Source organism: Mastomys coucha, unplaced genomic scaffold (assembly GCF_008632895.1).
Source record: "Mastomys coucha isolate ucsf_1 unplaced genomic scaffold, UCSF_Mcou_1 pScaffold14, whole genome shotgun sequence".
NCBI lineage: Eukaryota > Metazoa > Chordata > Mammalia > Rodentia > Muridae > Mastomys > Mastomys coucha.
Genome location: NW_022196896.1, coordinates 41,240,535 through 41,265,072, shown reverse-complemented (window position 1 = coordinate 41,265,072; position 24,538 = coordinate 41,240,535). Strand labels below are relative to the sequence as shown.

General features: G+C 39.5%; 2 long non-coding RNA genes across 3 annotated transcripts in view; one reads left to right on the top strand and one right to left on the bottom strand.

The window, feature by feature from the left end:
- LOC116088174 overlaps positions 1-9,734 on the bottom strand; it is a 28,318-nt gene extending 18,584 nt beyond the window's left edge. The window contains exons 1-2 of one of the 2 annotated variants that reach the window (XR_004117802.1): positions 9,670-9,734; positions 9,235-9,320 (exon numbers count right to left, since the gene is read on the bottom strand). This is a non-coding gene — a long non-coding RNA (uncharacterized LOC116088174). Of the gene's footprint in view, positions 1-9,234; positions 9,321-9,508; positions 9,636-9,669 lie in introns of those variants that run through there. The other variant, XR_004117801.1, reaches the window with a different exon arrangement.
- Positions 9,735-9,813: 79 nt separating this feature from the next.
- On the top strand, positions 9,814-23,949 carry LOC116088175. The gene is made up of 3 exons (XR_004117803.1): positions 9,814-10,031; positions 20,184-20,317; positions 23,798-23,949. It is a non-coding gene; the product is annotated as an uncharacterized LOC116088175 (long non-coding RNA).
- Positions 23,950-24,538: the final 589 nt, after the last annotated feature.

The window sequence follows — 24,538 nt, the reverse complement described above, 5'->3', positions numbered from 1 at the left end:
GTGTGTTCAAAACTGTTCTGGGATCCAGCTGTGTTTTGGACAGTGTTTTCACCCATCCATATTTTAGAAAGGTCATTTTACCTCTAAAATAAAGATTATAGTAGATGTAGCAGAAACCTTGTTATTTGAGTACTCAGATAAATTGCAGGTGGTAGGATATAATAACCAAAATGAAATTTAATTTTAAAATGTAATAAGAGAACTAAATGATGGAGTTGAAATGCTACCCCAGACAGCAAGCTAGAGCTTCATATCCTCATAAAACATAGGTGGAGCTTTACAAGATTTGATTTTCTTTAGCTATGATGGAAGGCCAACTGCAAACATACAGATGAAGAATCAGCCAACAGTCTTTCAACATTCTAGCACACACCAATATTTCTGTTTGTTGATTTTAAATCACAGTACTGTGCCAGTATTAAACATATCATAATTTTAAGTGACACGTGGTCTAAGTTCATCAAGCCATCCATTTATTCTTTCTCTCTTTTAGCAAATCTAGGGCTGAAGTCTTAGGTGTATGTGAGATGTGTAGAATGAGGGAATTTTAGGATACCAAGGCTGCATGGAAAAAATTTCAAATAACATCTAAGATTTATAACACACTATCTAAGCAACATGAGAAAAAATTTAATATATTTATTCTTCTGACCATCTGGTAAAGAGTAATTCAAATATACAATATGCTATGATCTTTTTGTTATTTAGCTGGTAATGACAGAGTATGGAAAAAGAGAAAATCACATTAATAAAAAAATCATATAATTCAATGGAAACAAGTACAACTTTGAATTAAAGAAGGAAAATTGGGGCTTTATCTGCTAAAACTGTGAGCCCTTTAAATGCAAAGTGCCAGACATCTGGTTGCTACAGCCTCCGGCCACAGTAATAAGCAGGCAAGAAAAGGCACTATGTCATTCTCACAGACCCTGACCTCAGACTTGACAGAAAGCCAAAGTGTTTTAGTACTTGGCAATGTTATTTTATTGACGCATGTCAAATAATTTTAATTTATGGCCATAAAATCCCACATCTTGAGGCTCAGTTCTGCAACACACAATGAGATTGGATACAATAGCAACATTTCGAGCTCAAGCCAAAAGAAGCAATAACTTCACCTTTATGTTGAGACTTACGAGTTAAAAGGGGAAGCTTTAAGTGCTTGATTGCTCTACTAATGCTATGGCCTGTGAACATGCTTATAGATAGATTTACTGGACTCAGTTTGAAACTTTTAAATAATCAAGATTTCAGCTTAATTTCATAGGTAATGAGAACACTAGGGCACCAAGCCTTCAAAGGACCAAGGGCCTTTCCTCCCATTGATGACTAACAAGGCCATCTTTTGCTACATATGTGTCTAGAGCCATTGTCCCAACATGTGTACTCTTTGGTTGGGGGTTTAGTCCCTGGGAGCTCTGGGGGTACTGGTTGGTTCATATTGTTGCTCCTCCTATGGGGCTATAAATCCCTTCAACTCCTTCTGTCCTTTCTCTAGGTACCCCATGGGAACCCTGTGCTCAGTCCAATGGTTGGCTGAGAGCATCTGCCTCTGTATTTGTCAGGCACTGGCAGAGTCTCTCAGGATACAGCTATATCACATCTATTTCAGCAAGCACTTGTTGGCATCCACAAATAGTGTTGGGTTTGGTGACTGTATATGGGATTGATCCCCAGGTAGAGCTGTCTATGGATGGCCTTTCCTTCAGTCTCTGCTCCACACTTTGTCTCTGTATCTCCTATAATGGGTATTTTGTTTCCCCTCCTAAGAAGGGAAGTACCCACACTTTGGTCTTCCTTCTTCTTGAGCTTCATGTGGTCTGTGAAATGTATGTTGGGTATTCCAAACTTCTGGCCTAATATCTACTTATCAGTGAGTGTATACCATGTGTGTTCTTTCGTGATTGGGTTACCTCACTCAGGATGATATTTTCTAGTTCCACACATTTGCCTAAGAATTTCATAAATTCATTGTTTTTAATAGCTGAGTAGTACTCAAATGTGTAAATGTACCACAATTTCTGTACCCATCCCTCTGTTGAGGGACATGTAGGTTTTTTCAAGCTACTGGCTATTATAAAAAAAGGCTGCTATGAACATAGTGGAGCATGTGTTCTTATTACATGTTGGAGCATCTTCTGGCTATATGCCCAGGAGTGACCTTAGCCATTTTGACAGGTATGAGGTAGAATCTCAGGGTTGATTTGATTTGCATTTCCCTGATGACTTCGGATGTTGAAAATTTCTTTAGGTGCTTCTCAGCCATTCAGTATTCCTCAATTGAGAATTCTTTGTTTAGCTTTGTACCCCATTTTTTTAATAGGTTATTTGGTTCTCTGGAGACTACCTTCTTGAATTCTTTGTATATATTGAACATTAGCCCTCTTTTGGATGTAGGGTTGGTAAAGATCTTTTCCTAATCTGTAGATGCCATTTTTGCTTATAGACACTGTCCTTAACCTTACAGTTGCTTTGCAACTTTATGAGGTCCCATTTGTCAGTTCTTGATCTTAGAGCATAAGCTATTGGTGGTCTATTCAGGAAGTTTTCCCAAGCCCATATATTCAAGGCTTTCCCCCACATTCTCCTCTATAAGTTTCAGTGTATCTGTTTTTTTTTTTTTGTGGAGGTCCTTGATCCACTTGGACTTGAGCTTCATATAAGGAGATAAGAAGGATTGATTTGCATTCTTCTACATGATAATAGACAATTGAGCCAGCACCATTTGTTGAAAATGCTTCCCTTTTCCCACTGGATAGTTTTAGCTCCTTTGTCAAAGATCAAGTGACCATAGGTGTGTGGGTTCATTTCTGGGTCTTCAATTCTATTCCATTGATCTACCTGCCTGTCACTGAACCAATACCATGCAGTTTTTTTTTTTTTTTTTTTTTTTTTTTAAATCACAATTCCTCTGTAATACAGCTTGAGGTTAGGGATGGTGATTCCCCCAAAAGTTCTTTTACTGTGAGGATGTTTTTGCTATCCTGGGTTTTTTGTTATTCTAGATGAATTTGTAAATTGCTCTTTCTAACTCTATGAAGAATTGAGTTTGAAGTTTGATTGGGTATTGCATTGATTCTGCCTATTGCTTTCGGCAAGATGGCCATTTTTATTATTATATTAATCCTGTCAATTCATGAGCATGGGAGATCTTTCCATCTTCTGAGATCTTCTTTGATCTTTCTTCAGAGACTTCATGTTCTTGTCATAGAGATCTTTGATTTGCTTAAAGTCACACCTAGGTATTTTATGTTATTTATGTCTATCGTGAAGGGTGTTCTTTTCCTAATTTCTTTCTCAGACTGTTTATTCTTTTCTAAGGAAGGCCACTGATTTGATTGAGTTAATTTTATATCTAGCCACTTTGCTGAAGTTGTTTATCAGGTTTAGGAGTTCTCTGATGGAACTTTTGGAGTCACTTAAATATAATATCATATCATCTGCAAATAATGATATTTTGACATCTTCCTATCCAATTTGTATTCCTGTGACTTCCTTTTGTTTTCTAATTTCTCTAACTAGGACTTTGAATACTATACTGAATAGGTAGGGAGTGAGTGGGCAGCCTTTTATAGTCCCTGACTTTAGTGGGATTGATTCATGTTTCTCTCCATTTAGTTTGATGTTGGCTACTAGTTTGTTGTGTATTGCTTTTACTGTGTTTAGATATAGGTCTTGAATTCCTGATTCTTCCAAAACTTTTATCATTAAGGGTTGCAGGATTTTGTCAAATGCTTTCTAAGCATTTAATGAAATGATCATGTGGTTTTTATCATTTAGTTTTTTTTATATAGTGGATTATTTTGGTAGATTTTCTTATATTGAACCATCCCTGCATCTCTGCAAAGAAGCCTTCTTGATCATAGTGGATGATAGTTTTGATGTGTTCTTGGATTGGGTTATGGAGAATTTTATTGAGTATTTTTGCATCAATATTCAAAAAGGAAATTGGTCTGAAGTTCTCTTTCATTGTTGGGTCTTTGTGTAGTTTAAGTATTAGAGTAATTGTGGCTTTATTGAACAAATTTGTAGGGTTCCTTCCATTTCTATTTTGTGGAATAGTTTCAAGAGTATTGGTATTAAGTCTTCTTTGAAGGTCTGATAAAACTCTGCACTAAACCCATCTGGTCCTGGGCTTTTTTGGTTGGAGGATTTTACTGACTGCTTCAATTTCTTTAGGGGTATGAGGCTGTTTAGGTTGTTTATCTGATCCTGATTTAACTTTGGTACCTGGTATCTTTTAAGGAAATTGTCCATTTCATCCAGATTTTCCATTTTGTTGAGTATATGCTTTTGAGCAGGATCTGATGATTTTTTTTTATTTCCTCAGTTTCTGTTTTTATGTCTCCCTTTTCATTCCTGATTTTATTAATTTGGATACTGTCTCAGTGCCCTCTGGTTAGTCTGAATAAGGGTTTATCTGTCTTGTTGATTTTCTCAAAGAACTAGCTCCTGGTTTGGTTGATTCTTTTTGTTTCTACTTGGTTGGTTTCAGCCCTGAGTTTGATTATTTTCTACTGTCTACTCCTGTTGGGTGTATTTCCTTCTTTTTTGTTCTAGAGCTTTGAGGTGTGCTGTTAAGCTGTAGTGTGTGCTCTCTCCAGTTTCTTTTTGGAGGCACTCAGAGCTATGAGTTTTCCTCTTAATACTGCTTTCATTTGTCCCATAAGTTTGGGTATATTGTAGTTTCATTTTCATTAAACTCTAAAAAGTCTTTAATTTCTTTCATTATTTCTTCCTTGACCAAGTTATCATTGAGTAGGGTGTTATTCAGCTTCCATGTGTTTGTAGGCTATTAAGGAAAAGTGATTGTTGCTTCCTGTTATATTTGTTGTTAGAGGTGGAATTATGTTTGTGTTGCTATCTTTTTTTTGGTTTGTTAAATGAAGATTATTTTCTTGCTTTTTCTAGGATGTAGTTTCCCTCTTTGTATTGGAGCTTTCCATTTATTTTTCTTCAAAGTGCTGGATTTGTGGAAAGATATTGTGTAAATTTGGTTTTATTATGGAATATCTTGGTTTCTCTATCTATAGTAATTGATAGTTTTGCTGAGTATTGTAGCCTTGGCTGGTACTTTTTGTTTTCTTAGTGTCTGGATGATGTCTGCCCAGAATCTTCTAGCCTTTATAGTCTCTGGTTAGAAGGCTGGTGTAATTCTGGTAAATCTGCCTTTATATGTTACTTGAACTTTTTTTCCTTATTGCTTTTAATAATCTTCCTTTGTTTTGTGCACTTGGTGCTTTGGCTATCATGTGACAGGAGGAATTTCTTTCCTGCTCCAATCTGTTTGGATTTCTGTAGGCTTCTTGTATATTCATGGACATCTCTTCCCTTAGGTTAGGGAAGTTTTCTTCTATAATTTTGTTGAAGATATTTACTGGTCCTTTAAGTTGAGAGTCTTCATTCTCTTCTATACCTATTTTCCTTAGGTTGTTATTTCTTCTCTGTGTCCTGGATTTCCTGGATGTTTTGTACTAGGAGCTTTCTGCATTTTGTATTTCTTTGACTGTTGTGCCAATATTTTCTATGGTATCTTCTGCATCTGAGATTTTCTCCTCTATTTCTTGTATTCTGTTGGTGATGCTTACATTTATGACTTCTGATATGATCTCTTTCCTAGGTTTTCTATCTCCAGAGTTGTTTTCCTTTGTGATTTCTTTATTTTTTTCTACTTCCAGTTTCAGATCCTGGATTGTTTTATTCAATTCCTTCACGTGTTTGGTTATATTTTCCTGTAATTCTTTAAGGGATTTTTGTGTTTCCTCTTTAAGGGCTTCTAGCTGTTTATCTGTGTTCTCCTGTATTTCTTTAAGAGAGTTATTTATGTCCTTCTTAAAATCCTCTATCAGCATCGTGAGTTGTGACTTTAAATCCAAATCTTGTTTTTTCTGGTGTGTTGGGGTATCCAGAACTTGCTCTGGTGAGAGAACTGGGTTTTGGTCATGCCAAATACCCTTAGTTTCTGTTGGTAAGGTTCTTGTGCTTGCCTTTCACAGCCTGGTTATCTCTGGTGTTAGTTGTTCTTACTGTCTCTGACTGGAGCTTGTCCTTCCTGTGGGTCTTTAAGCCTGTACCAGCACTCCTGGGAGACCAGCTCTCTCCTGTTGGAACCTGTGTATAGAGGGCTATGGAACAGCCTTAACTCCTAGGTGAAGATGGTGACCAGAAGGATTCTGTCCCAGCTGTTCCACTGTTCCTGTGCCCTGTGTGCTCCTTGCTGGTCCTGCCAGCTATTTCACCTCTAAGGCCAGGAGTGAGAACACTCCTGGGAGATCTGTACTTTTCTGTTGGGACATGTGTCCAGTGGGCTATAGAACAGCCTTAGCTCCAGGGCGCAAGTGCCGAATTGCAATATCTTTATTGTTAGTAATAAATATGAATTGAAAATTTCTTTCCCAGGTGAAAGGATACCAATTTCTTATCTACTACCCAATGGCCAGTCCTATAAACTTAATACATTAGCATTAAATGGTCAGAAAAGATTTTATTTGTGTATTTAGGAAACTATGTTTGTATAGACAGATTTTTGTAACATTGATTAATGAAAAATTAAGAGGCTACAAACTTGAAATAGAGCAAGGAGGAGTACATGGAAGGGTTTGTAAATGAAAGGAAAGGAGAAATTATGTAATTATATTATAATCTCAAATAGTGAACAATACGATCTGCTAAGAGACAACCTTACTTTTGAATGCCAGTGTGTTTAAGGCATAAAAGGAACAAATGGACTCCTGTGGAATTATTTGCAATAAAGAGCATAGCACAGAAAGTCTAGTAAGATTCCAAGCGTATGGGTTGTTCAGCTGCTCTCCAGGGCACAACTCATGCTCAGGGGTTGCTTTACCCAATAAAACACACTACATGGATTTCTTTGATACCTATTTTTTGGTATAGTTTTGTAGGTTGGTTTGTTTGTTTTCTTGGCTTTTGTTTTGTTTTATCCAGCTTTTTAAACACATACACACATGAGAGAGAGACAGACAAAGAAAGAGAAGGTGAGTGTATAGGGAGAATCCAGGAGGACTCTGAGATGAAGAATGACTGTGACCCAAATATATTTATGACAAATTTTGAAAATAATAAATATGTAATAAAGGTAAATAAAATTGAGAAATAGTTTTCAAAATGCTTGCACCTGCGGTTATGAATGCATTTGCTCAGCACACTGTCATGAGTTTGGGTAAGTGTCACCTAAGGAGCCATGTGTCTAATGTTTGATCCTCAGGATGGTGCTACAGGAAACTCAGTAGACCTTTACCTAGGAAAGTGTCATAGGAGGTCCTTAGGCAAGCCCTAGAAGAGAGTTGGTGAAAGCAAGGTCTGTCTTCTCCTGCTCTGCACCCTAGCCCATGGTTGGAGTAGATTACTCTGCTGTGCATTTTGTAGTTACATGCTGCCCCCATGAAAAGCTCACAGTGGGGCTGTGAAATCTTGGGAAAGAACCTCCAAAATCATGACTTGAAATAATCATTTTTGTTATTATGCTATTTGCCTCATTATAGCTGACAGTAATCATAGGTCTAGCTCCAGGAAGAAAAAGCATACACATCAAACCTAAAGATATTGATAAAATAATCATTGTTTTACTGTCTATAACATAACAGTCTGTAACCCCTCCCGAAAATTGGATACAGTGGATAACTCAGGTGCACAGAAAGTGACCTTAAATTGGAGATAATGAACAGTGTAGAGAGGAGGATGATATAAAAGCAGAAACCCAAAGAATGACTTTTGTGACTACCAACTCATGTGCTTTTGGAGACATGTGGGCTGTAATATGTACCATGTGTTTGAGAGAATTCACAAACAATAGGCAGCCTAGGAATGATGTATTCCAACTCATTCGTAGGCACAATTCATAAAGTATTTTAGAAATTTCTTCAGGGTTTGAGGGCTATCATTTGAATTTTATTTTATTGGAAACATACAGCTTTTATCTTTTAAAGCTGCTTGCTTAGAAAGAGAAATTATTATCTGAAAATACCCTGAAGTAGAGGACCATAGATTATATAGTTAGGGACCTGAGAATTGTGAAACTGAATAAGCACTGACCACTTAGTGTTACATAATCCAAAAGCAATATCACTTTTATATGTTGTCATCCCAAGTCATTCAAGCTAGTTCCAATTTTTGAGGCAATAATAAGTCATGTTATTTTTTTAAGTTAGTATTATAGGCTTTATGTTCAGCTTAGATGAAATACAGGACAAAGAGCAAACAGTGGGCCACTGTTGACTTAAGGCAGTACACCATTCCTTTCTGAATCTGAAAGTATACATTACACACCTTTTTTGGTTAAAATAGGCTAGGAGAAGTCATGGAAGCAAATTATTAATCACTAAAATTCTTTTTCCTTACCAAGTGTGAAAGAAGTGTTTCAATAGAATATTTTTATTTTTAGATCTTTGAAACCTCCTTTAAATATAGGGACAAATTCTGTTCCTTTACATATTTGGCATGGATTTTTCCATAAATAAATGTTTCTACATATTCAATGCACATTTTTCCGATTTTCCACTATGCCAAGCACTGTTTTATGCTTTAGGGATCTACAGACACTGAAAAGTGAAATGCCATACTAACGGGCTTCAGAGGCAGGGCCACATGGAACAAATGACTGAGTGAAGTATTTGGAGACACAGGAGAAAAGAGGTCTCACGCAGGGGCATCAAGTAAAGGAAAGCCCCAAAGAAATGCTTCTTCATTTGTTTTTAAGGGTTACATGTGGTTTTCAAGCATGGAGCAGAATATGTTGTATGACAGATGATGGTGGTATGATTCAATATCATCAGATTATATGATGGAGAGAGGAAGAGATGGCTCGGGGGAGTCAATAATCTGAGCCAAATCATGAAAAGCTTCACTATTGTAGCAAAGAGTCTCCAAGAGAGAGATTATTCTCTGCTTGGAGCATCCTACTCCTGATGTTCTTCCTCAGCAACTCCCACCCAGCCTGCTTAGTATAATAATCTCATCATTGAAGAGATTATTAGCCAGTAATAATCTCTAATTATTAATGTATTAGCCAGTGTATAAAATATTGTCATTTAAATCCTGACAAGTAGACCAAAATTCAGATACACTACAGGGAGATCAGAGATAACATTTTATCAAAAGATGGCATGTCCTTGATATAAAAAAGGTAATTGTGAGACTGGAACAATGAAATTTTAATAGTACTTTCATTAAGTGGGTTAGGATTGAATGGTCTGTAGAAGGACATTTGTTTCCCACCTGCTTTTCCCTTCAAAGTTCTATTTTGCTTGGCAGCATCACACACTGAGATCTGTCTCCATATGAAGCTTGCATTCCCATTAATTCTGTAAAAAAAAATACAGGCAAGTTTAACACATGCTTAAATGTTAGTTAGGGTTGCATGTTTTATAGGTCTTAAGCACAGGTGTATTTGGTTTGCATTGGTCATTAAGTATGACACACTGTTATTTTAAACAGCAATATTTTTCTTGCTGAAAATAGATTAAACATGTATAGGAATGGTTTTGTATACTTTCTTTTGGCTGAGCTTGTTGAAATGTTATAGAAATGAAGTCCATCTCATCTTCATGAACTATAATTCAAAAGGATTGCTTGTGGTATCATTTGTTCTATCCCTTAGAAAAATATAATTAATAACATCTGTGCTATATAAACTAAGATAAGTAAACTCACCAGCATACACTTGGAGAAGTAAAAGTTACGGTTTCCATGGAGACAATTGCTTCATTTTTTTCAACATGTGTTGCCTCACTGCTGCTCATTGTGATGTCTCTTGGCAAGTCCTTAGCGCTCTAAGTGTTCTCTGTGGAGATGAAGTGCTCTATGGAGACCAGAAAAAGTTAAGAATTCACTCCTGGGAAGCAAGACATGTTTTAAAATGTCACACACAGTAAGCATTGGCATCCAGACAATCTCGTGCAAACTCTTCATTTCCCAGTAGAGAAAGCTTTAGCCCAAGGGGAGTGACTTAAGAGGAACTGGATATGACAGGAAAAATGGAGAGCCATAGTTGTCTCCAAATGGGGAACAACAGGGTAAGTGTGTTTCTGCTCAGATGGAAAGGCATCCTGGGAAATGGGAGACCAGGAACCACTAGCTCTCAGAGGAGAGTAAGCCTCCTCAGGAGAGGCACTGCAGAGGAGGATAACCCCAGCTGAGCTGAGGAGCTTGGAGCCTCAGCCCTGCTCTGCTACTTCAATTCTTTGCTTTTTCTCTTCATTGCTTCTTGGATTCTTCTGATGACAGAGGCACACCAGGCAGAAAATCTCATAAAAGAGATTTCTTGGAGGGGTGAATTGAGGAGGGGGGAAGGAAGGGATGTACCCAAGGGTGACTGGCAACAAGGAGTTGGCCAAAAGACAGGGATTATATAGGATTTCTCAGCAGGTAGAGTTTTTTAGGGTAGAGATTTTCAGAGTGAGGGTTGGTGGGATTTCAAACAGCTAACTCATGGTCCCAATGCAGGGGAAAAGGGAGGTGAAAGAAGCCACCAATCCCTGAACTCTGTAAGCTCAGGACTCAATCAGGAAGACACTCAGTTTGGGACTACCATGAGTTATATGGTGACTTCTGAGAGAACTTGAGCTACATTATAGCAGTTTCAAGCAAACAACGCAAAACAAACAAACAAACAAACAAACCCAAAAAGATCTATTAAAAACTTTGTGGTGGCACATGCCTTTAATCCCAGCACTTGGGAAGCAGAGGCAGGCTGATTTCTGAGTTTGAGGCCAGTCTGGTCTACAAAGTGAGTTCTAGGACAGACAGGGATATACAAAGAAATCTTCTCTTGAAAAAAAAGAAAGAAAGAAAACAAAAGAAAAAGAATTTTTGTCAAAGCTCTTGCCCCAGCCATGCTAATTGAGGAAGCCAGAAGAAAGAGTGTCTGGAAGAAAATCATCCCAGTTTCTTCTTCAAGTGCCACTATGATGGATGAACGAGTAATGGAGAAATGGGGAAGAAAGGGTATGTGGTAGAGAAATGGGTAGAAAGCTAAACAATAGGATTCCTGCACTGTGAGGAAAGCTGAAACTGGAAACTCAATGGAGTTAAGGAATAGGCATATGAGGAGGCTATGGTGTGGTTCTGGCCTGGGCTTCTGCCAAGTGTCATGTCTGGATCCATGTTCCTGCTGCAGCTGGGGATTTTGTCAATGTCTGTGGCCTGAATCACCACTAACGGCTAAGTGGATGTCCCTGGTCTGGTGTGCCACCTGGGACATGCTGATCTAAGTGGTTGTGCTGCTACTTGAGACCATGGGGACATAAAGGCCCATGCTGCTTTGGGTATGTCTAGATCCATGGTCCTATGGCAGCTAGGGTCTCTATTGATATCCCAAGCCCTATTACCACCAGAGGCCATGTAGTTGTACCTGGTCTGGACTACCACATGAGCCACTGTGCTGAGATGGCCCCACCCCTTTCCTGGGCAGCATGCCAGAGTTGACTCTGCTGTGTGTGTGTGGGGGGGGAAGTGATGCCTGCACTTAAGAGCTTTCACTCATTTTGCCTGTTCTATTACTGTTAGATCTGATATAGTAGAAGAAAAATGAGTTTTACACTTAAGGGTATATAGGCACAGGGAAGGATTTTTCTGAGTGGGAATCCAAGTGCTTGATAAATAATATGAACAATGGTCAAATGAAATACCTGTTAGAGGAATCAACCACAGGATGGGAGAAAACTTGCCAGCTAGACATCTGAAATGGGATTTCTATTTAGGATGTTCCAAGAATTCAGAATACTAAAGAAATTGAACAACTCAATTAATAGGTAGACTGATAAAATGACCACAGTTCTCAAAAGATGAAATACAAGAGATGAATAAACATGAAAAAAAGTGTTCCACCTCAGTAATGACCAGGAAAATGTAAATCAAAGCTACAGAGAGATCTTATTTATGGCTATCTTACCAGAGCTGCAGTGGGGATGATTAAAAGAGAAGGGAAGACAATACAGATGGAGAGAGAAGGGATAGATAACACTAAGGATATTTGAAAAAGCCATAGGGAATCATAACATACTTATCTAAAATAATGTATAATACATACAAGTGAGGCTATATGTGTTTGTATAGATTGAGTAAAGTTATATCAGTTTGGTTGATAATGCTTTCTTTGAGTTGGAGACTAAACAAAACTACTATATCAGGCATAAAAAAACCTCCTTTGAGCCATTGGTCACATTAATATAAGCAACTTTCCATACAATCTAGGCTATTGCTGTTGTCCCTGATTGGTTCCCCAGATTTGAAGAGTTAAGTCTTAATTGCTGAAGAAATCAGGCACTTCAGATACAGGATTCAGAGGAATCAAGCTGGATCTGGCCTGAAAACTTCTTTCCTGAGAATACTTTCATAGTATTCAAAGGTGCTATATTAACTGCTAAGAGAAAAGAAGAGCAAATGATAGTTACACATTTTTTTGTACTGATTCCAAGTCACAACAATGGCCAAAATGACAATATTCCAAAATGTGCAATAGTGGTACTTATACCTTAATGGTATCCAACAGCTGTGCCATGGAACTTAAGGCATTCTCAGAGAGGAGAATTCATATTTGGTATTGCAAACCTAGCCAACTCTACACTTCTAGTGAACTCATGGCCACTTTCCTAAATCTGTATAATTCCTGTCATATTCTAAATTTTTATTCTTATACACACAGATAAGTATAAATATTGCCCATCATCAAAGAAGCTTCTTTTTGCAGCAGACAATGGCCATTAAATGATAAGCAACAAAATGAAGAGGAAACTGTGTGGTGCCCAGCCTAAACTGATACTTCCAAACAAAACTCCTATATATATGTTCAGGGAACATGGTGGAAGAAGAGGTAGAAAAATTGTCAGAGCCAGAAGACCAAACTATTCGCTGTACTCTTTTTTTCCTGCCAAGGTCCAATCTCAGTTTGGAGAAGGGTTTTAGAGGAAGAGGTGTTTGGGAGTGGTAGAAGAAATGACTTGAAGTCAATCATGGGTACCAGCTGACAGCTTGGTGCTTTGTTTTAAAAGAATCTCCAGAGATCTTCAGACAGCTCAGCTTTTGTAGACCCAAGCCTAGTCTTTTGTTTGCATGTCAATTCAACCAGCAACCCCAGGTTCCCTTTTGATTATACCATGAATCAGTATTTTATGACCTTAGGCCCTTGATTCTTAGAAAAGACAGCAAATACATTTTTAAACATAGCAAATTAATTCAGAGATCTGCTTGCCTTTGTAAGTATAGACAATAAACTAGCTGGGTGGGATCTGGCTCTGAGATCACCACTCCCACCATGCCTGGGCATAAACTTGCTCTATCCTAGGCTGACCTTGAACTCAGGAATCTGCCTTCTTTTTCTTTTTTCATACCTTTCTGACAAGCTGGCTCATAGTACAGTTGCCTCTGTTCATTTAGGTCTGTGAATCCCCTTGTACAATTCATATTACATCCTTACATTTTGCATAGTTGAAAAATTGTACATTCATGAACTCATGTTTTCAGAGTTATTTCCCACAGCTGTAAAGGCTCTCCTAAAGGTCATAGTGTTTACCACTTTGCTAAAGATATTAGACACACTCTCACCTCCCAGACTTGTGCTGTTTCTAATTATCATGGAGACATTAACTTTGACAGGGAGAACATTCCCCAATAACCTTGTCAGGGAGAATATTTCCCAAAGGAGGAACATGAAGTAAATTGTGTACATTATTATATAAACAAGCTTTATGCCTAGGACCTGTCAACACTTGGGGAGGCCCAGGTCCTGCTGTTTCTGCTTCAGTGGCTGGAATTGTGTCATGCTGTCTCTTCTGCACTGACCATGTAGGACTTGGGAGTTTTCTGGATATAATAGACAAAACTATACCTATGAAATCTTAGCTAAAGTATGACTGTCCAGTCAAGAACTTCATAACTTCAACACCTGTCGACATACCAACACAGGTGAGGGAAATCTCATGAGGCCCCACCTCTAGATGAAGAACTACAGGAAATTAATGGCTGCTAAGAGGAGAAGAATTTATCTTCTCCAGGAATGTGTCCCTTAGTTGGTTATCTAATACCAAGTGGTCATTCCTAAAAAATATGTACATATGAGCAATACTAAGTAGATTCAGCAAATCAAAGAGGTCATAGATTTGAGAGAAAGTGAGGAAGTTTGAAGGGATAAGAGGAAGGAAAGAATGACATGAATACACTACACATGTATAAAATTTTAAAAATAAATTTGAAAAAAAAAGAAAGCATTGATAAACCCAAAAATGAAAAACCAGGCAAAGAATGTGCTGTCAAGGATGTGGATGAAATGGAATGCTTACACACTGCTTATGGGTGGGACTGTAAGAGTCTAGCATTCTTGTATGTTAATACGGAGGGTTTTCAAAAAATATAAAATAGATCTACTATTTGACAAAGTTATTTAGTTAAAGAAATCCTGTCAAAGTGTCACAGAGACATTTGCATATTAGTGTTTATTATAATGTCATTCACAACAGCTACATTAAAGAACCAGGCTACATACACAAAGACAGAAGTGCTTGAACACAATAGGAGATGTATATGTAACTTCCCAATTATAAGGAAGAAAACAGTTATATATTTATATCTATATCACTTTTGTAGGAAAATGGACATAACTAGAGATAATCATATTAAGTTAGAAATATAAGTGTCATGTGTTTTCTCTCCTCTTGCCTTCCTAGATTTTACAGAGCTTTATAAAACTATGACATGAAAAGCAAAATTGTCTAGGGTAGCAAAAAGGGAGTAAAGGGAAAACCAAGAAAGAAGAGGGCTGGGAACACTGAGGATAACCTGGTCAATGTACAATATGTGGTTGTAATTTAAAAAATAATTATAAAAGAGTAGAGCAGCGGGGAAAGGATCCTGCCAGTCTCCATCTGCACCCAGGAGCTAAGGCTATTCCACAACCCTCTGTATACAAATCCCATCAGAAAAGAGTTGGTCTCCCATGAGTGCTTTCACTCCTAAGCTCAGATGTGATATTGCCTCGTTCTCTCTAATAACTGCCCAAAGCAGAACCAGCCAGGAGCACATAGGGCACAGGAACAGTAGAGCAGCTGGGACAGGATCCTTTTGGTCTACATCTGCACCTGGGAGTGCTGACACAGGCTTAAAGGCTCACAGGAAGGACAAGCTCCAGCAGAGACATTAAGAACAACTAACACCAGACCAGACTGTGAAAGGCAAGCACAAGAACCTTACCAACAGAAACTAAGGGTATTTGGCATCATCAGAACCCAGTTCTCCCACCACAGCAAGTTCTGGATACCCCAACACACCAGAAAAAAAAAAGATTTGGATTTAAAATCACAACTCACGATGCTGATAGAGGATTTTAAGAAGGACATAAATAACTCTCTTAAAGAAATACAGGAGAACACAGATAAACAGCTAGAAGCCCTTAAAGAGGAAACACAAAAATCTCTTAAAGAATTACAGGAAAATACAACCAAGCAGGCAACGGAATTGAACAAAACAATCCAGGATCTGAAACTGGAAGTAGAAAAAAATAAAGAAATCACAAAGGAAGACAATTCTGGAGATAGAAAACCTAGGAAAGAGATCATATCAGGAGTCATAGATGTAAGCATCACCAACAGAATACAGAAAAGAGAATCTCAGGGGCAGAAGACACCATAGAAAACACTGACACAACAGTCAAAGAAAATACAAAATTCAAAAAGCTTCTAGTACAAAACATCCAGGAAATCCAGGACACAAAAAAGAACGAACAAACCTAAGGAAAATAGGTATAGAAGAGAATGAAGAGTCCCAACTTAAAGAGCCAGTAAACATCTTCAACAAAATTATAGAAGAAAACTTCCCTAACCTAAAGGAAGAGATGCCCATGAACATACAAGAAGCCTACAGAAATCCAAATAGATTGGACCAGGAAAGAAATTCCTCCAGTCACATAATAATCAAAACACTTGGAAAACATATGTACACATGGAAGCTGAACAAGGCTCTACTCAATGATAACTTGGTGTCTTAGTCAGGCTTTCTATTCCCTCACAAACATCATGACAAAGAAGCAAGTTGGTGAGGAAAGGGTTTATTCAGCCTACTTCTACATTCCTGTTTATCACGAAAGGAAGTCAGGACTCAAACTCAAGCAGGGCAGGAAACAAGAACTGATGCAGAGGCCATGGAGGGATGTTCCTTACTGGCTTGCTTCCCATGGCTTGCTCAGCCTGCTCCCTTATAGAACCCAGGGCTTCCAGCTCATGGATGGCATCACCCGTAAGGGGTCATACCCCCTTGATCACTAATTGAGAAAATGCCCCACAGCTGAATCTCCTGGAGGCACTTTCCCAACTGAAGCTCCCTTCTCTGTGACAATTCCAGCTTGTGTCTAGTTGACACACAAACCAGCCAGTACACTTGGTCAAAGAAGAACTAAAGGAAGAAGAAATTAAAGACTTTTTAGAGTTTAATGAAAATGAAGTCATAACATACCCAAACTTATGGAACACAATGAAAACAGTGCTAAGAGGAAAACTCATAGCTCTGAGTTCCTCCAAAAAGAAAATGGAGAGAGCACACACTAGCATCTTGACAGCACACCTGAAAGCTCTACAACAAAAAGGAGCAAATGTATGCAAGAGGAGTAGACTGCAGGAAATAATCAAACTCAGGGCTGAAGTCAACCAAGTAGAAACAAAAAGAACTATACAAAGAATCAACCAACCAGGAGCTAGTTCTTTCAGAAAAATCAACAAGATACATAAACCCTTATTCAGACTAACCAGAGCGCACAGAGACAGTATCCAAATTAACAAAATCAAAAATTAAAAGGGAGACATAACAACAGAAACTGAGGAAATCCAAAAAATCATGAGATCCTACTACAAAAGCCTATACTCAACAAAATGGAAAATCTGGATTAAATGGACAATTTTCTAGACAGATACCAGGTACCAAAGTTAAATCAAGATCAGATAAACGATCTAAACAGTCCCATATCCTCTAAGGAAATAGAAGCAGTCATTAATAGTCTCCTAACCAAAAAAAGCCCAGGACCAGATGGGTTTAGTGCAGAGTTTTATCAGACCTTCAAAGAAGAATTAATACCAACACTCTTCAAACTATTTGAAAATTGAAAGAGATGGAATTCTATCAAATCTGTTCTATGAAGCCACAATTATGCTTATACCTAAACCATACAAAGACCAACAAAGAAAGAGAACTTCCGACCAATTTCCCTTATGAATATTGATGCAAAAATACTCAATAAAATTCTCGATGACTGAATCCAAGAACACATAAAAACTATCATCCACCATGGTCAAGTAGGCTTCTTCCCAGGGATTCAAGGATACTTCACTGTATGGAAATCCATTAACATAATCTACTATATAAACAAACTCAAAGATAAAAACCACATGATCATTTCATTAGATGCTGAGAAAGGATTTGACAAAATCCAACAAACCTTCATGATAAAAGTCTTGGAAAGATCAGGAATTCAAGGCCCATATCTAAACACAGTAAAAGCAATGCACAGTAAACCAGTAGCCAACATCAAACTAAATGGAGAGAAACTTGAAGCAATCCCACTAAAATCAGGGACTAGACAACATTGTCCACTCTCTCCCTACCTCCTCAATATAGTGCTTGAAGTCCTAGGTAGAGAAATTAGAAAATAAAAGAAGGTCAAAGGGATGCAAATTGGAAAGGAAGAGGTCAAATTATCACTATTTGAAGATGATATGATAGTATACTTAAGTTACCCCCAAAATTCACCAGAGAACTCCTAAACCTGATAAACAACTTCAGCAAAGTGGCTGGATATAAAATTAACTCAAACAAATAAGTGGCCTTCCTCTACTCAAAGGATAAACAAACAGGCTGAGAAAGAAATTTGCTAAACAACACCCTTCCAATAGTCACAAATAATATAAAATATCTTGGTGTGACTCTAAGCAAGTGAAAGACAAGAACTTGAAGTCTGTGAAGAAAGGAATCAAAGATCTGAGAAGATAGAAAGATCTCCCATGCTCATGGTTTGCCAGGATTAATATAGTAAAGATGGCCATCTTGCTGAAAGCAATCTACACAGAATCAATGCAATACTCATCAAAACTCCAACTCAATCCTTCATGGAGTTAGAAAAAGCAGTTAATTAATCTGGAAAAACAAAACCCCAGGATAGCAAAAACTATTCTCAATAGTAAAAGAACTTCTTGGAGAATACCATCCCTGACCTCAAGCTGTACTGCAGAACAATTGTGATAAAGCAAACAAACAAACAAACAAACAAAAACCCTGCATGGTATTGGTACAGAGACAGGCAGGGAGATCAATGGAACAGAATTGAAGACCCAGAGATGAACCCACACAAATATTGTCACTTGATCTTAGACAAACGAGGTAAAACCATCCAGGGAAAAAAGCACAGTATTTTCAACAGATGGTGGTGGTTCAACTGCAGTCATCATGTAGAAGAATGCAAATCAATCCATTCCTGTTTCCTTGTACAATGCTCAAGTCCAAGTGGATCAAGGAAGTCCACATAAAGTCAGATACACTGAAACTAATAGAAAAGAAAGTGGGGAAGAGCCTCAAGCACATGGGCAGAGGAGAAATTTTCCTGAACAGAACACCAATAGCTTATGCACTAAGATCAACCATTGACAAATGGGACCTCTTAAAATTGCAAAGCTTCTAAAATTGGACTAATATCCAATATATACAAAGAACTCAAGAAGTTTAGGCTCCAGAGAATCAAATAACCCTATTAAAAATGGAGTACAGAGCTAAACAAAGAATTCTGACTGAGGAATACTGGCTGAGAAGCACCTAAAGAAATGTTTAATATCCTTAGTCATCAGGGAAATGCAAATCAAAACAACCCTGAGATTCCACCTCACACCTGTCATAATGGCTAAAATCAAAAACTCAGATGACAGCAGATGCTGGCAAGGATGTGGAGAAAGAGGAACACTCCTCCATTGCTGGTGGGATTGAAAGCTTGTACAACCACTCTGGAAATCAGTTTGATGTATCCTCAGAAAGTTGGACATAGTACTATATGAGGACCCAGGAATACCATTCCTGGGCATGTACCCAGAAGATGCTCCAACATGTAATAAGGACATATGCTCCACTATGCTCATAGCAGCCTTATTTGCAATAGCCATAATCTGGAATGAATCCAGATGTCCTTCAACACAAAGTTGGATATTAAAAATGTGGTACATTTACACAATGGAATACTCTTCAGTTATTAAAATCAATGAATTCATGAAATTTGTAGGCAAATGGATGGAACTAGAAAATATCACCCTGAGTGAGGTAAGCCAATCACAAAAGATCACACATGGTATGTACTCACTAATATGTGAATATTAGACCAGAAGCCCAGAATACCCAAGATACAACTCACAGTGCACATGAAGTTCAAGAAGAAGGAAGACCAAAGTTTGGATACTTTGGTACTTCTTAGAAGGAGGAATAAAATACTCATGAAAGGAGATACAGAGACAAAGTTTGGAGTAAAGACTGAAGGAAGGACAATCCAGAGACAGCCCCCACCTTGGCATCTATCCCTTATAGGGTCTCTAAATTCAAACACTATTGTGAACGCCAACAAGTGCTTGCTGACAGGAGCCTGATATAGCTGTCTATTGAGAGGCCCTACTAGCACCTGACAGATACAGAGGTGAATGCTCTCTGTTAGCATCAGAGCATCCAAAGCCTGTGGTGATGCATGGGTGGGTCTACAGACCTGTTGCCAGGACAACAGCCACCATATTCCCAGAATCCATTGGGCTCACCTCCCACCTTTACCTGCAGCCACTACGTCAGAACCCATATATATATATATATATATATATATATATATATATATATATATATATATATATATATATATATATATATATGGGAACATTCCTCTCTCTCTCTCTCTCTCTCTCTCTCTCTGTCTCTCTCTCTCTCCCCCTCTCCCTCTCAATTAAACCTCTTACACGTGGAACAGTTTGGGCCTAGTGTATGGTATGTTTTGATGCGACCTGCAGTTCTAACACATCATTTGGTGCCAAAACCTGGGAGCCGAGACTCGGATTTGGCGGTTCACGTCAGCACCGGCTGCGGGGTGGGCAGAGGTCACAACCTCGTGGATTGGCCGTAGCACCAGCAACCATGGCTGCCCCCTCAGCTGGTGGCTACAATAATTGCAGGCTTTCACCAAGGAAGCTGCCGCTGCTTGCAGAAGACACAACCAACAAGTTGCCGCTGGAACTGGAGCTGCAACCACGCACCACGGGACATACCAACTTCTACCACGTGAGCCATGCCCTGCCTGGTCTATCAGGTGGGGTTAGCCTCTGCTCAGGCCCATACCTACCCATTCAGTTTCACGTTTTCCATTTACCAGTCCACTATAATTCTTGCACAGATATTGGCATATTGATTGGTAGGATCAGTCAAGGGGAGGACCTCCAGCTTCCCAGATATTGGCCTGGCCAGTCTTCTCTGGAAACCACGGGGTTTACAGTCAAGCCTTCCAATTGACATACATCTTAGGACTTCTGCCATTGGTCACCCCTCCCTCAAAAGCAACTCTCGTTCCTAATTTTTCCTAGCTCTTTAATCCAAAAAAATCCTTGGATCCAGGGTGGGTTGCTTTCCACAGCAGACCCATGGTCTGCTGGGTAACCACTAGGGGGTTCTCATGATGACTTGAACCACTAGCCTTGGCTGTTACTTCTTGGTTCTTGGACTGTTCTCAGGACGCTGGTACGAATAGTCCAACTACCCGCCAATGGGTGTCAGAATGTCTTCAACTGTACCTCCAGGCACCCCACTGGGATGTCTCCTGGAAAATCTCAAATCTTTGAAGCTAATGCCTGACTTGAAGGCATCAAAATTAATATATCTCTACAATAAGATCTGGATTAAATATCAACTAGATGAGAGTTCAAAATGGCCACTTAATGCCACCCTAGATCCAATTATTTTAAGAGATCTTAATACATACTGCCAGCGAACTGGTAAATGAAGGAGGTTCCCTATGTCCAAGCATTTATCTATCTCCATTCCAATCCCTCCTTGTGTTCTTCTTGTTCCCCAACCCAACTTCTCTTAGCCATGAAATCTATACTACCTCAGCTAGATGGTGCTACAATGCTAGATCCAGCTAATGAACCACACCCCTTTCACTGCAGATCTGTCTCCATGCCACCAAAAACCCAAACTGCTACCTCAGTTTCTTTTCCTCACCATGATGCCTCAGAGCCTGCTAGCTCTACCTTTCCAGACCCCTCCCCTTCTTCTGTGCCAGCTGTGGGCCGCTCCAAACGCCCCACATTGGCAGCTACCTTCACTCCTCCTGTCACCCACACTAAGGCTACAGCCAAACCTCCAAGTCCTTCCTCCTCAGAGACACCTGACCAAGCAACAGCCCTACCTCTAAGAGAAGTTGCTGGAGTAGATGGATGGTCTTCTCAGAGTACATGTTCCATTCTCACTTAGTGAACTTTCCCAAATAGAAAACAGGCTGGAGTTGTATACTTCTAACTCTTCCAAGTTTATCACTGCTTCTTACAAAATCTGTCAGAAGTCTGACCCCAACTCAAGGTATTGTAGCACCCCTTTTCCTACCCATCAGGCTAGAGGTTCCCTTCCTGGAACTGACTGGCAACTTGATTTTACCCACATGTCACTGTCAGGCGTGCCAAGTACCTCCTGGTCTTGGTGGACACCTTCTCAGGGTGGGTAGTGGCATTTCCCACAACTAACAAAAGGGCTCAGACAGTCTCTGATCTCCTCCTCCAAGAGATTATCCCCTGGCTTGGTGTCCCAACCTCTCTCCAATCAGACAATGGTCTTGAATTTGCTTCCCAAGTCTCTCAAATCCTATCTAAGGCCCTATATATCCCCTGGCATTTTCACATTCCTTATCACCCTCAATCTTCTGGTAAGGTAGAAAGAGCTAATCACTCTTTAAAAACTAGTCTTGTTAAACTGTCACAGGAACTTAACCTTGATTAGGTAAAACTCCTACTTCTGGATCTTTTCAGGTTACGAGCTCTCCCAAAGCAACCTCTCCTCATCTCTCTATTTGAACTCATGTATGGACATCCTGTCCTAACTCCTGATCTTTCACCTAAATGCCCTCCCCTCCCAGAACATCTACTTACCCCATTACTTTGCCCCTTCCGTTTTCTCCTATGGAACTTTGCTGACCACCATTTACCTCGGCCATACACTGTCTCCTTGTCCACTACCTATCAACATTGGAGACCAAGTCCTTCTATCCCCTCCAGGTCATCGGCCCTCATCTTTCTCAAATGGCAGGGCCCTTTTAAAGTAATTCTTGTGACCCCTACAGCTGCTAAACTTGACAGGGACTCTCTCATTGGGTCCATCTGTCTCACCTCAAACCTTTTATTCCTCCATCTAAAAATGACTCTTCTTCATACACACCAATCTTAACAAGACCATGCTCTGTTAAGCTCCAGAGGACAACGAGACCATCCACCTTGTCCCCAATCCCAGAAAGTGAGACTCTACTCCGGCAGCCGAGCTCGATCTCACTGGATTAGACATGGGTTTTTCATCTTTCCCCTGCTGTTCATTTTCTATCCAGGGTAACCCTTATATCTGGAGATTCGAGGTTCAAGAAACCCCCATAGATAGCAAACAGTCTTTCCAAATAGGGTCAGGAAACTGCTCCATAGCTGGATGCCAGGAACCAATCCAAATTGCTATCATCCCGGTATCTGTAATTCCTTCTAAATACTATGATCTCTATACTTGCTTTCTCTTTGGCCAGACAAAAGATTATTGTAGAAAATGCCCAGATGAATATGGGAGTTGCTCATATTGGTCTTGTCAAATACATATTCTAGGATTACGGATCAATCATTTCTTCTATCAACATCTCAATACACACTTCTTATACATATGAGACCTATGGGATTCTAGGTGGGAGACAGGAGTTGTTGGTAAGCTCTATCATAAAAATCAGCCCAGGGCCCCAGTAAGTACCATCCATATCCAGAGAAAATATGTCTCAATTGCCCAACCCCTGGATATCAGAAAAGCAGGGGAGAGAAACACTCCTCCGAGGTCCTTACCTCTTTGACATCACCCCTCATAAATGGCACTAACTTGTCATTTCGCCTTTTAGTTCAGACCTTGACCTCGGCATACCAACTCCTTAATGTCACCAGACCTGGATGCTTTAAGGATTGCTGGTTATGTGTACCCCCTGGAACTAACTCACAATTGTCACTTACAGCATCTCCGGTGATACTGCTAAGTAATGTTACTTCACCCTTTGTCAGCTGCCCTGGCTCCAGTGTCGCCATGACTCTATACCTTACCTCTGTCCCTCTCTTTGGCATGGGAACCTGTTTTAAGGCCTCTGGGACTCATTCAGTGGGAATGCTGAGCTCCCCAGATTGCAGTAGAACCATAACCCTTGATGTATCATCTCTGCCACAATGCCCTACAATCCAAAACGCATCAATTCTTTGTGGCACTCAGGCATATCATCGTCTACCTGCTAGCTGGTCAGGAGTTTGCACATTAGTACTTCTTTTCCCTGAACTGGGAGTAATCCAGGGAAACAAGCCCCTGCCAATCCCAGTTGTAGATATGATAGCTGCCCAGCGTAAGAGGGCAGTCCAAGTTGTGCCACTCTTGGTTGCTACAGGAATAGTCATAGGTGTTGGTACTGGAGTTGCAGGGATAACAACTTCCATGATCCAATATAACACATTCACTTCTCAGTTTCAAAGCGATTTTCAAAAAAATGTCTGAAACTGTGCTTACTATCCAAAAACAGATTGATTCTTTGGCAGCCGTGGTGCTTCAGAACAGATGGGGACTAGATCTCCCGACAGTTAAAGAAGGTGGTCTTTGCCTGTTCCTCCAAGAAGAATACTGCTTCTACATCAACCAATCCAGGATAATAAGAAATAAAATCCAGGAGCTACAGTCAGCCATAAAAAATTTCAGGGACTGTGAGACCTCCAGTTCTGGGATTTTTGAAAACCCCTTACGGAAGTGGATACTCCCATTTGTAACTCCTTTCCTAGTCATCTTCCTGGCGTTATTATTTGCCCCCTGCCTCATTAATCTTGTTTCTACATTTCTTCAATGACAAATACAAAAAAATTTTAACCAAACTATTAATCGGCTCCTGTTAGAGGATTACCAGCCGCTGCCCGCAGATGAGCCACTGTCCACAGAGGAACCTGATGCGAACATTTACCAAGTGGATCTCGATGGTGAAAGCCAGCTACCCCCCATTGACAGCGTCCCTAGACAGCAGGAAGTAGCTTAAGAGACACGACGCCCTCATTCCCTTTTCACCATCTGCTTCTCCTTCCCTTTTTCTTTCCTTCTCTTTATAATATCAAAAAGGGATGTATGTTAGCATCAGGGCATCCAAAGCCTGTAGTGATGCATGCGCGGGTCTCACAGACCTGTTGCCAAGAAAACAGCCACCATATTCCCAGAATCCATTGGGCTCACTTCCCACCTCTACCTGCAGAACCCATATATATATATATATATATATATG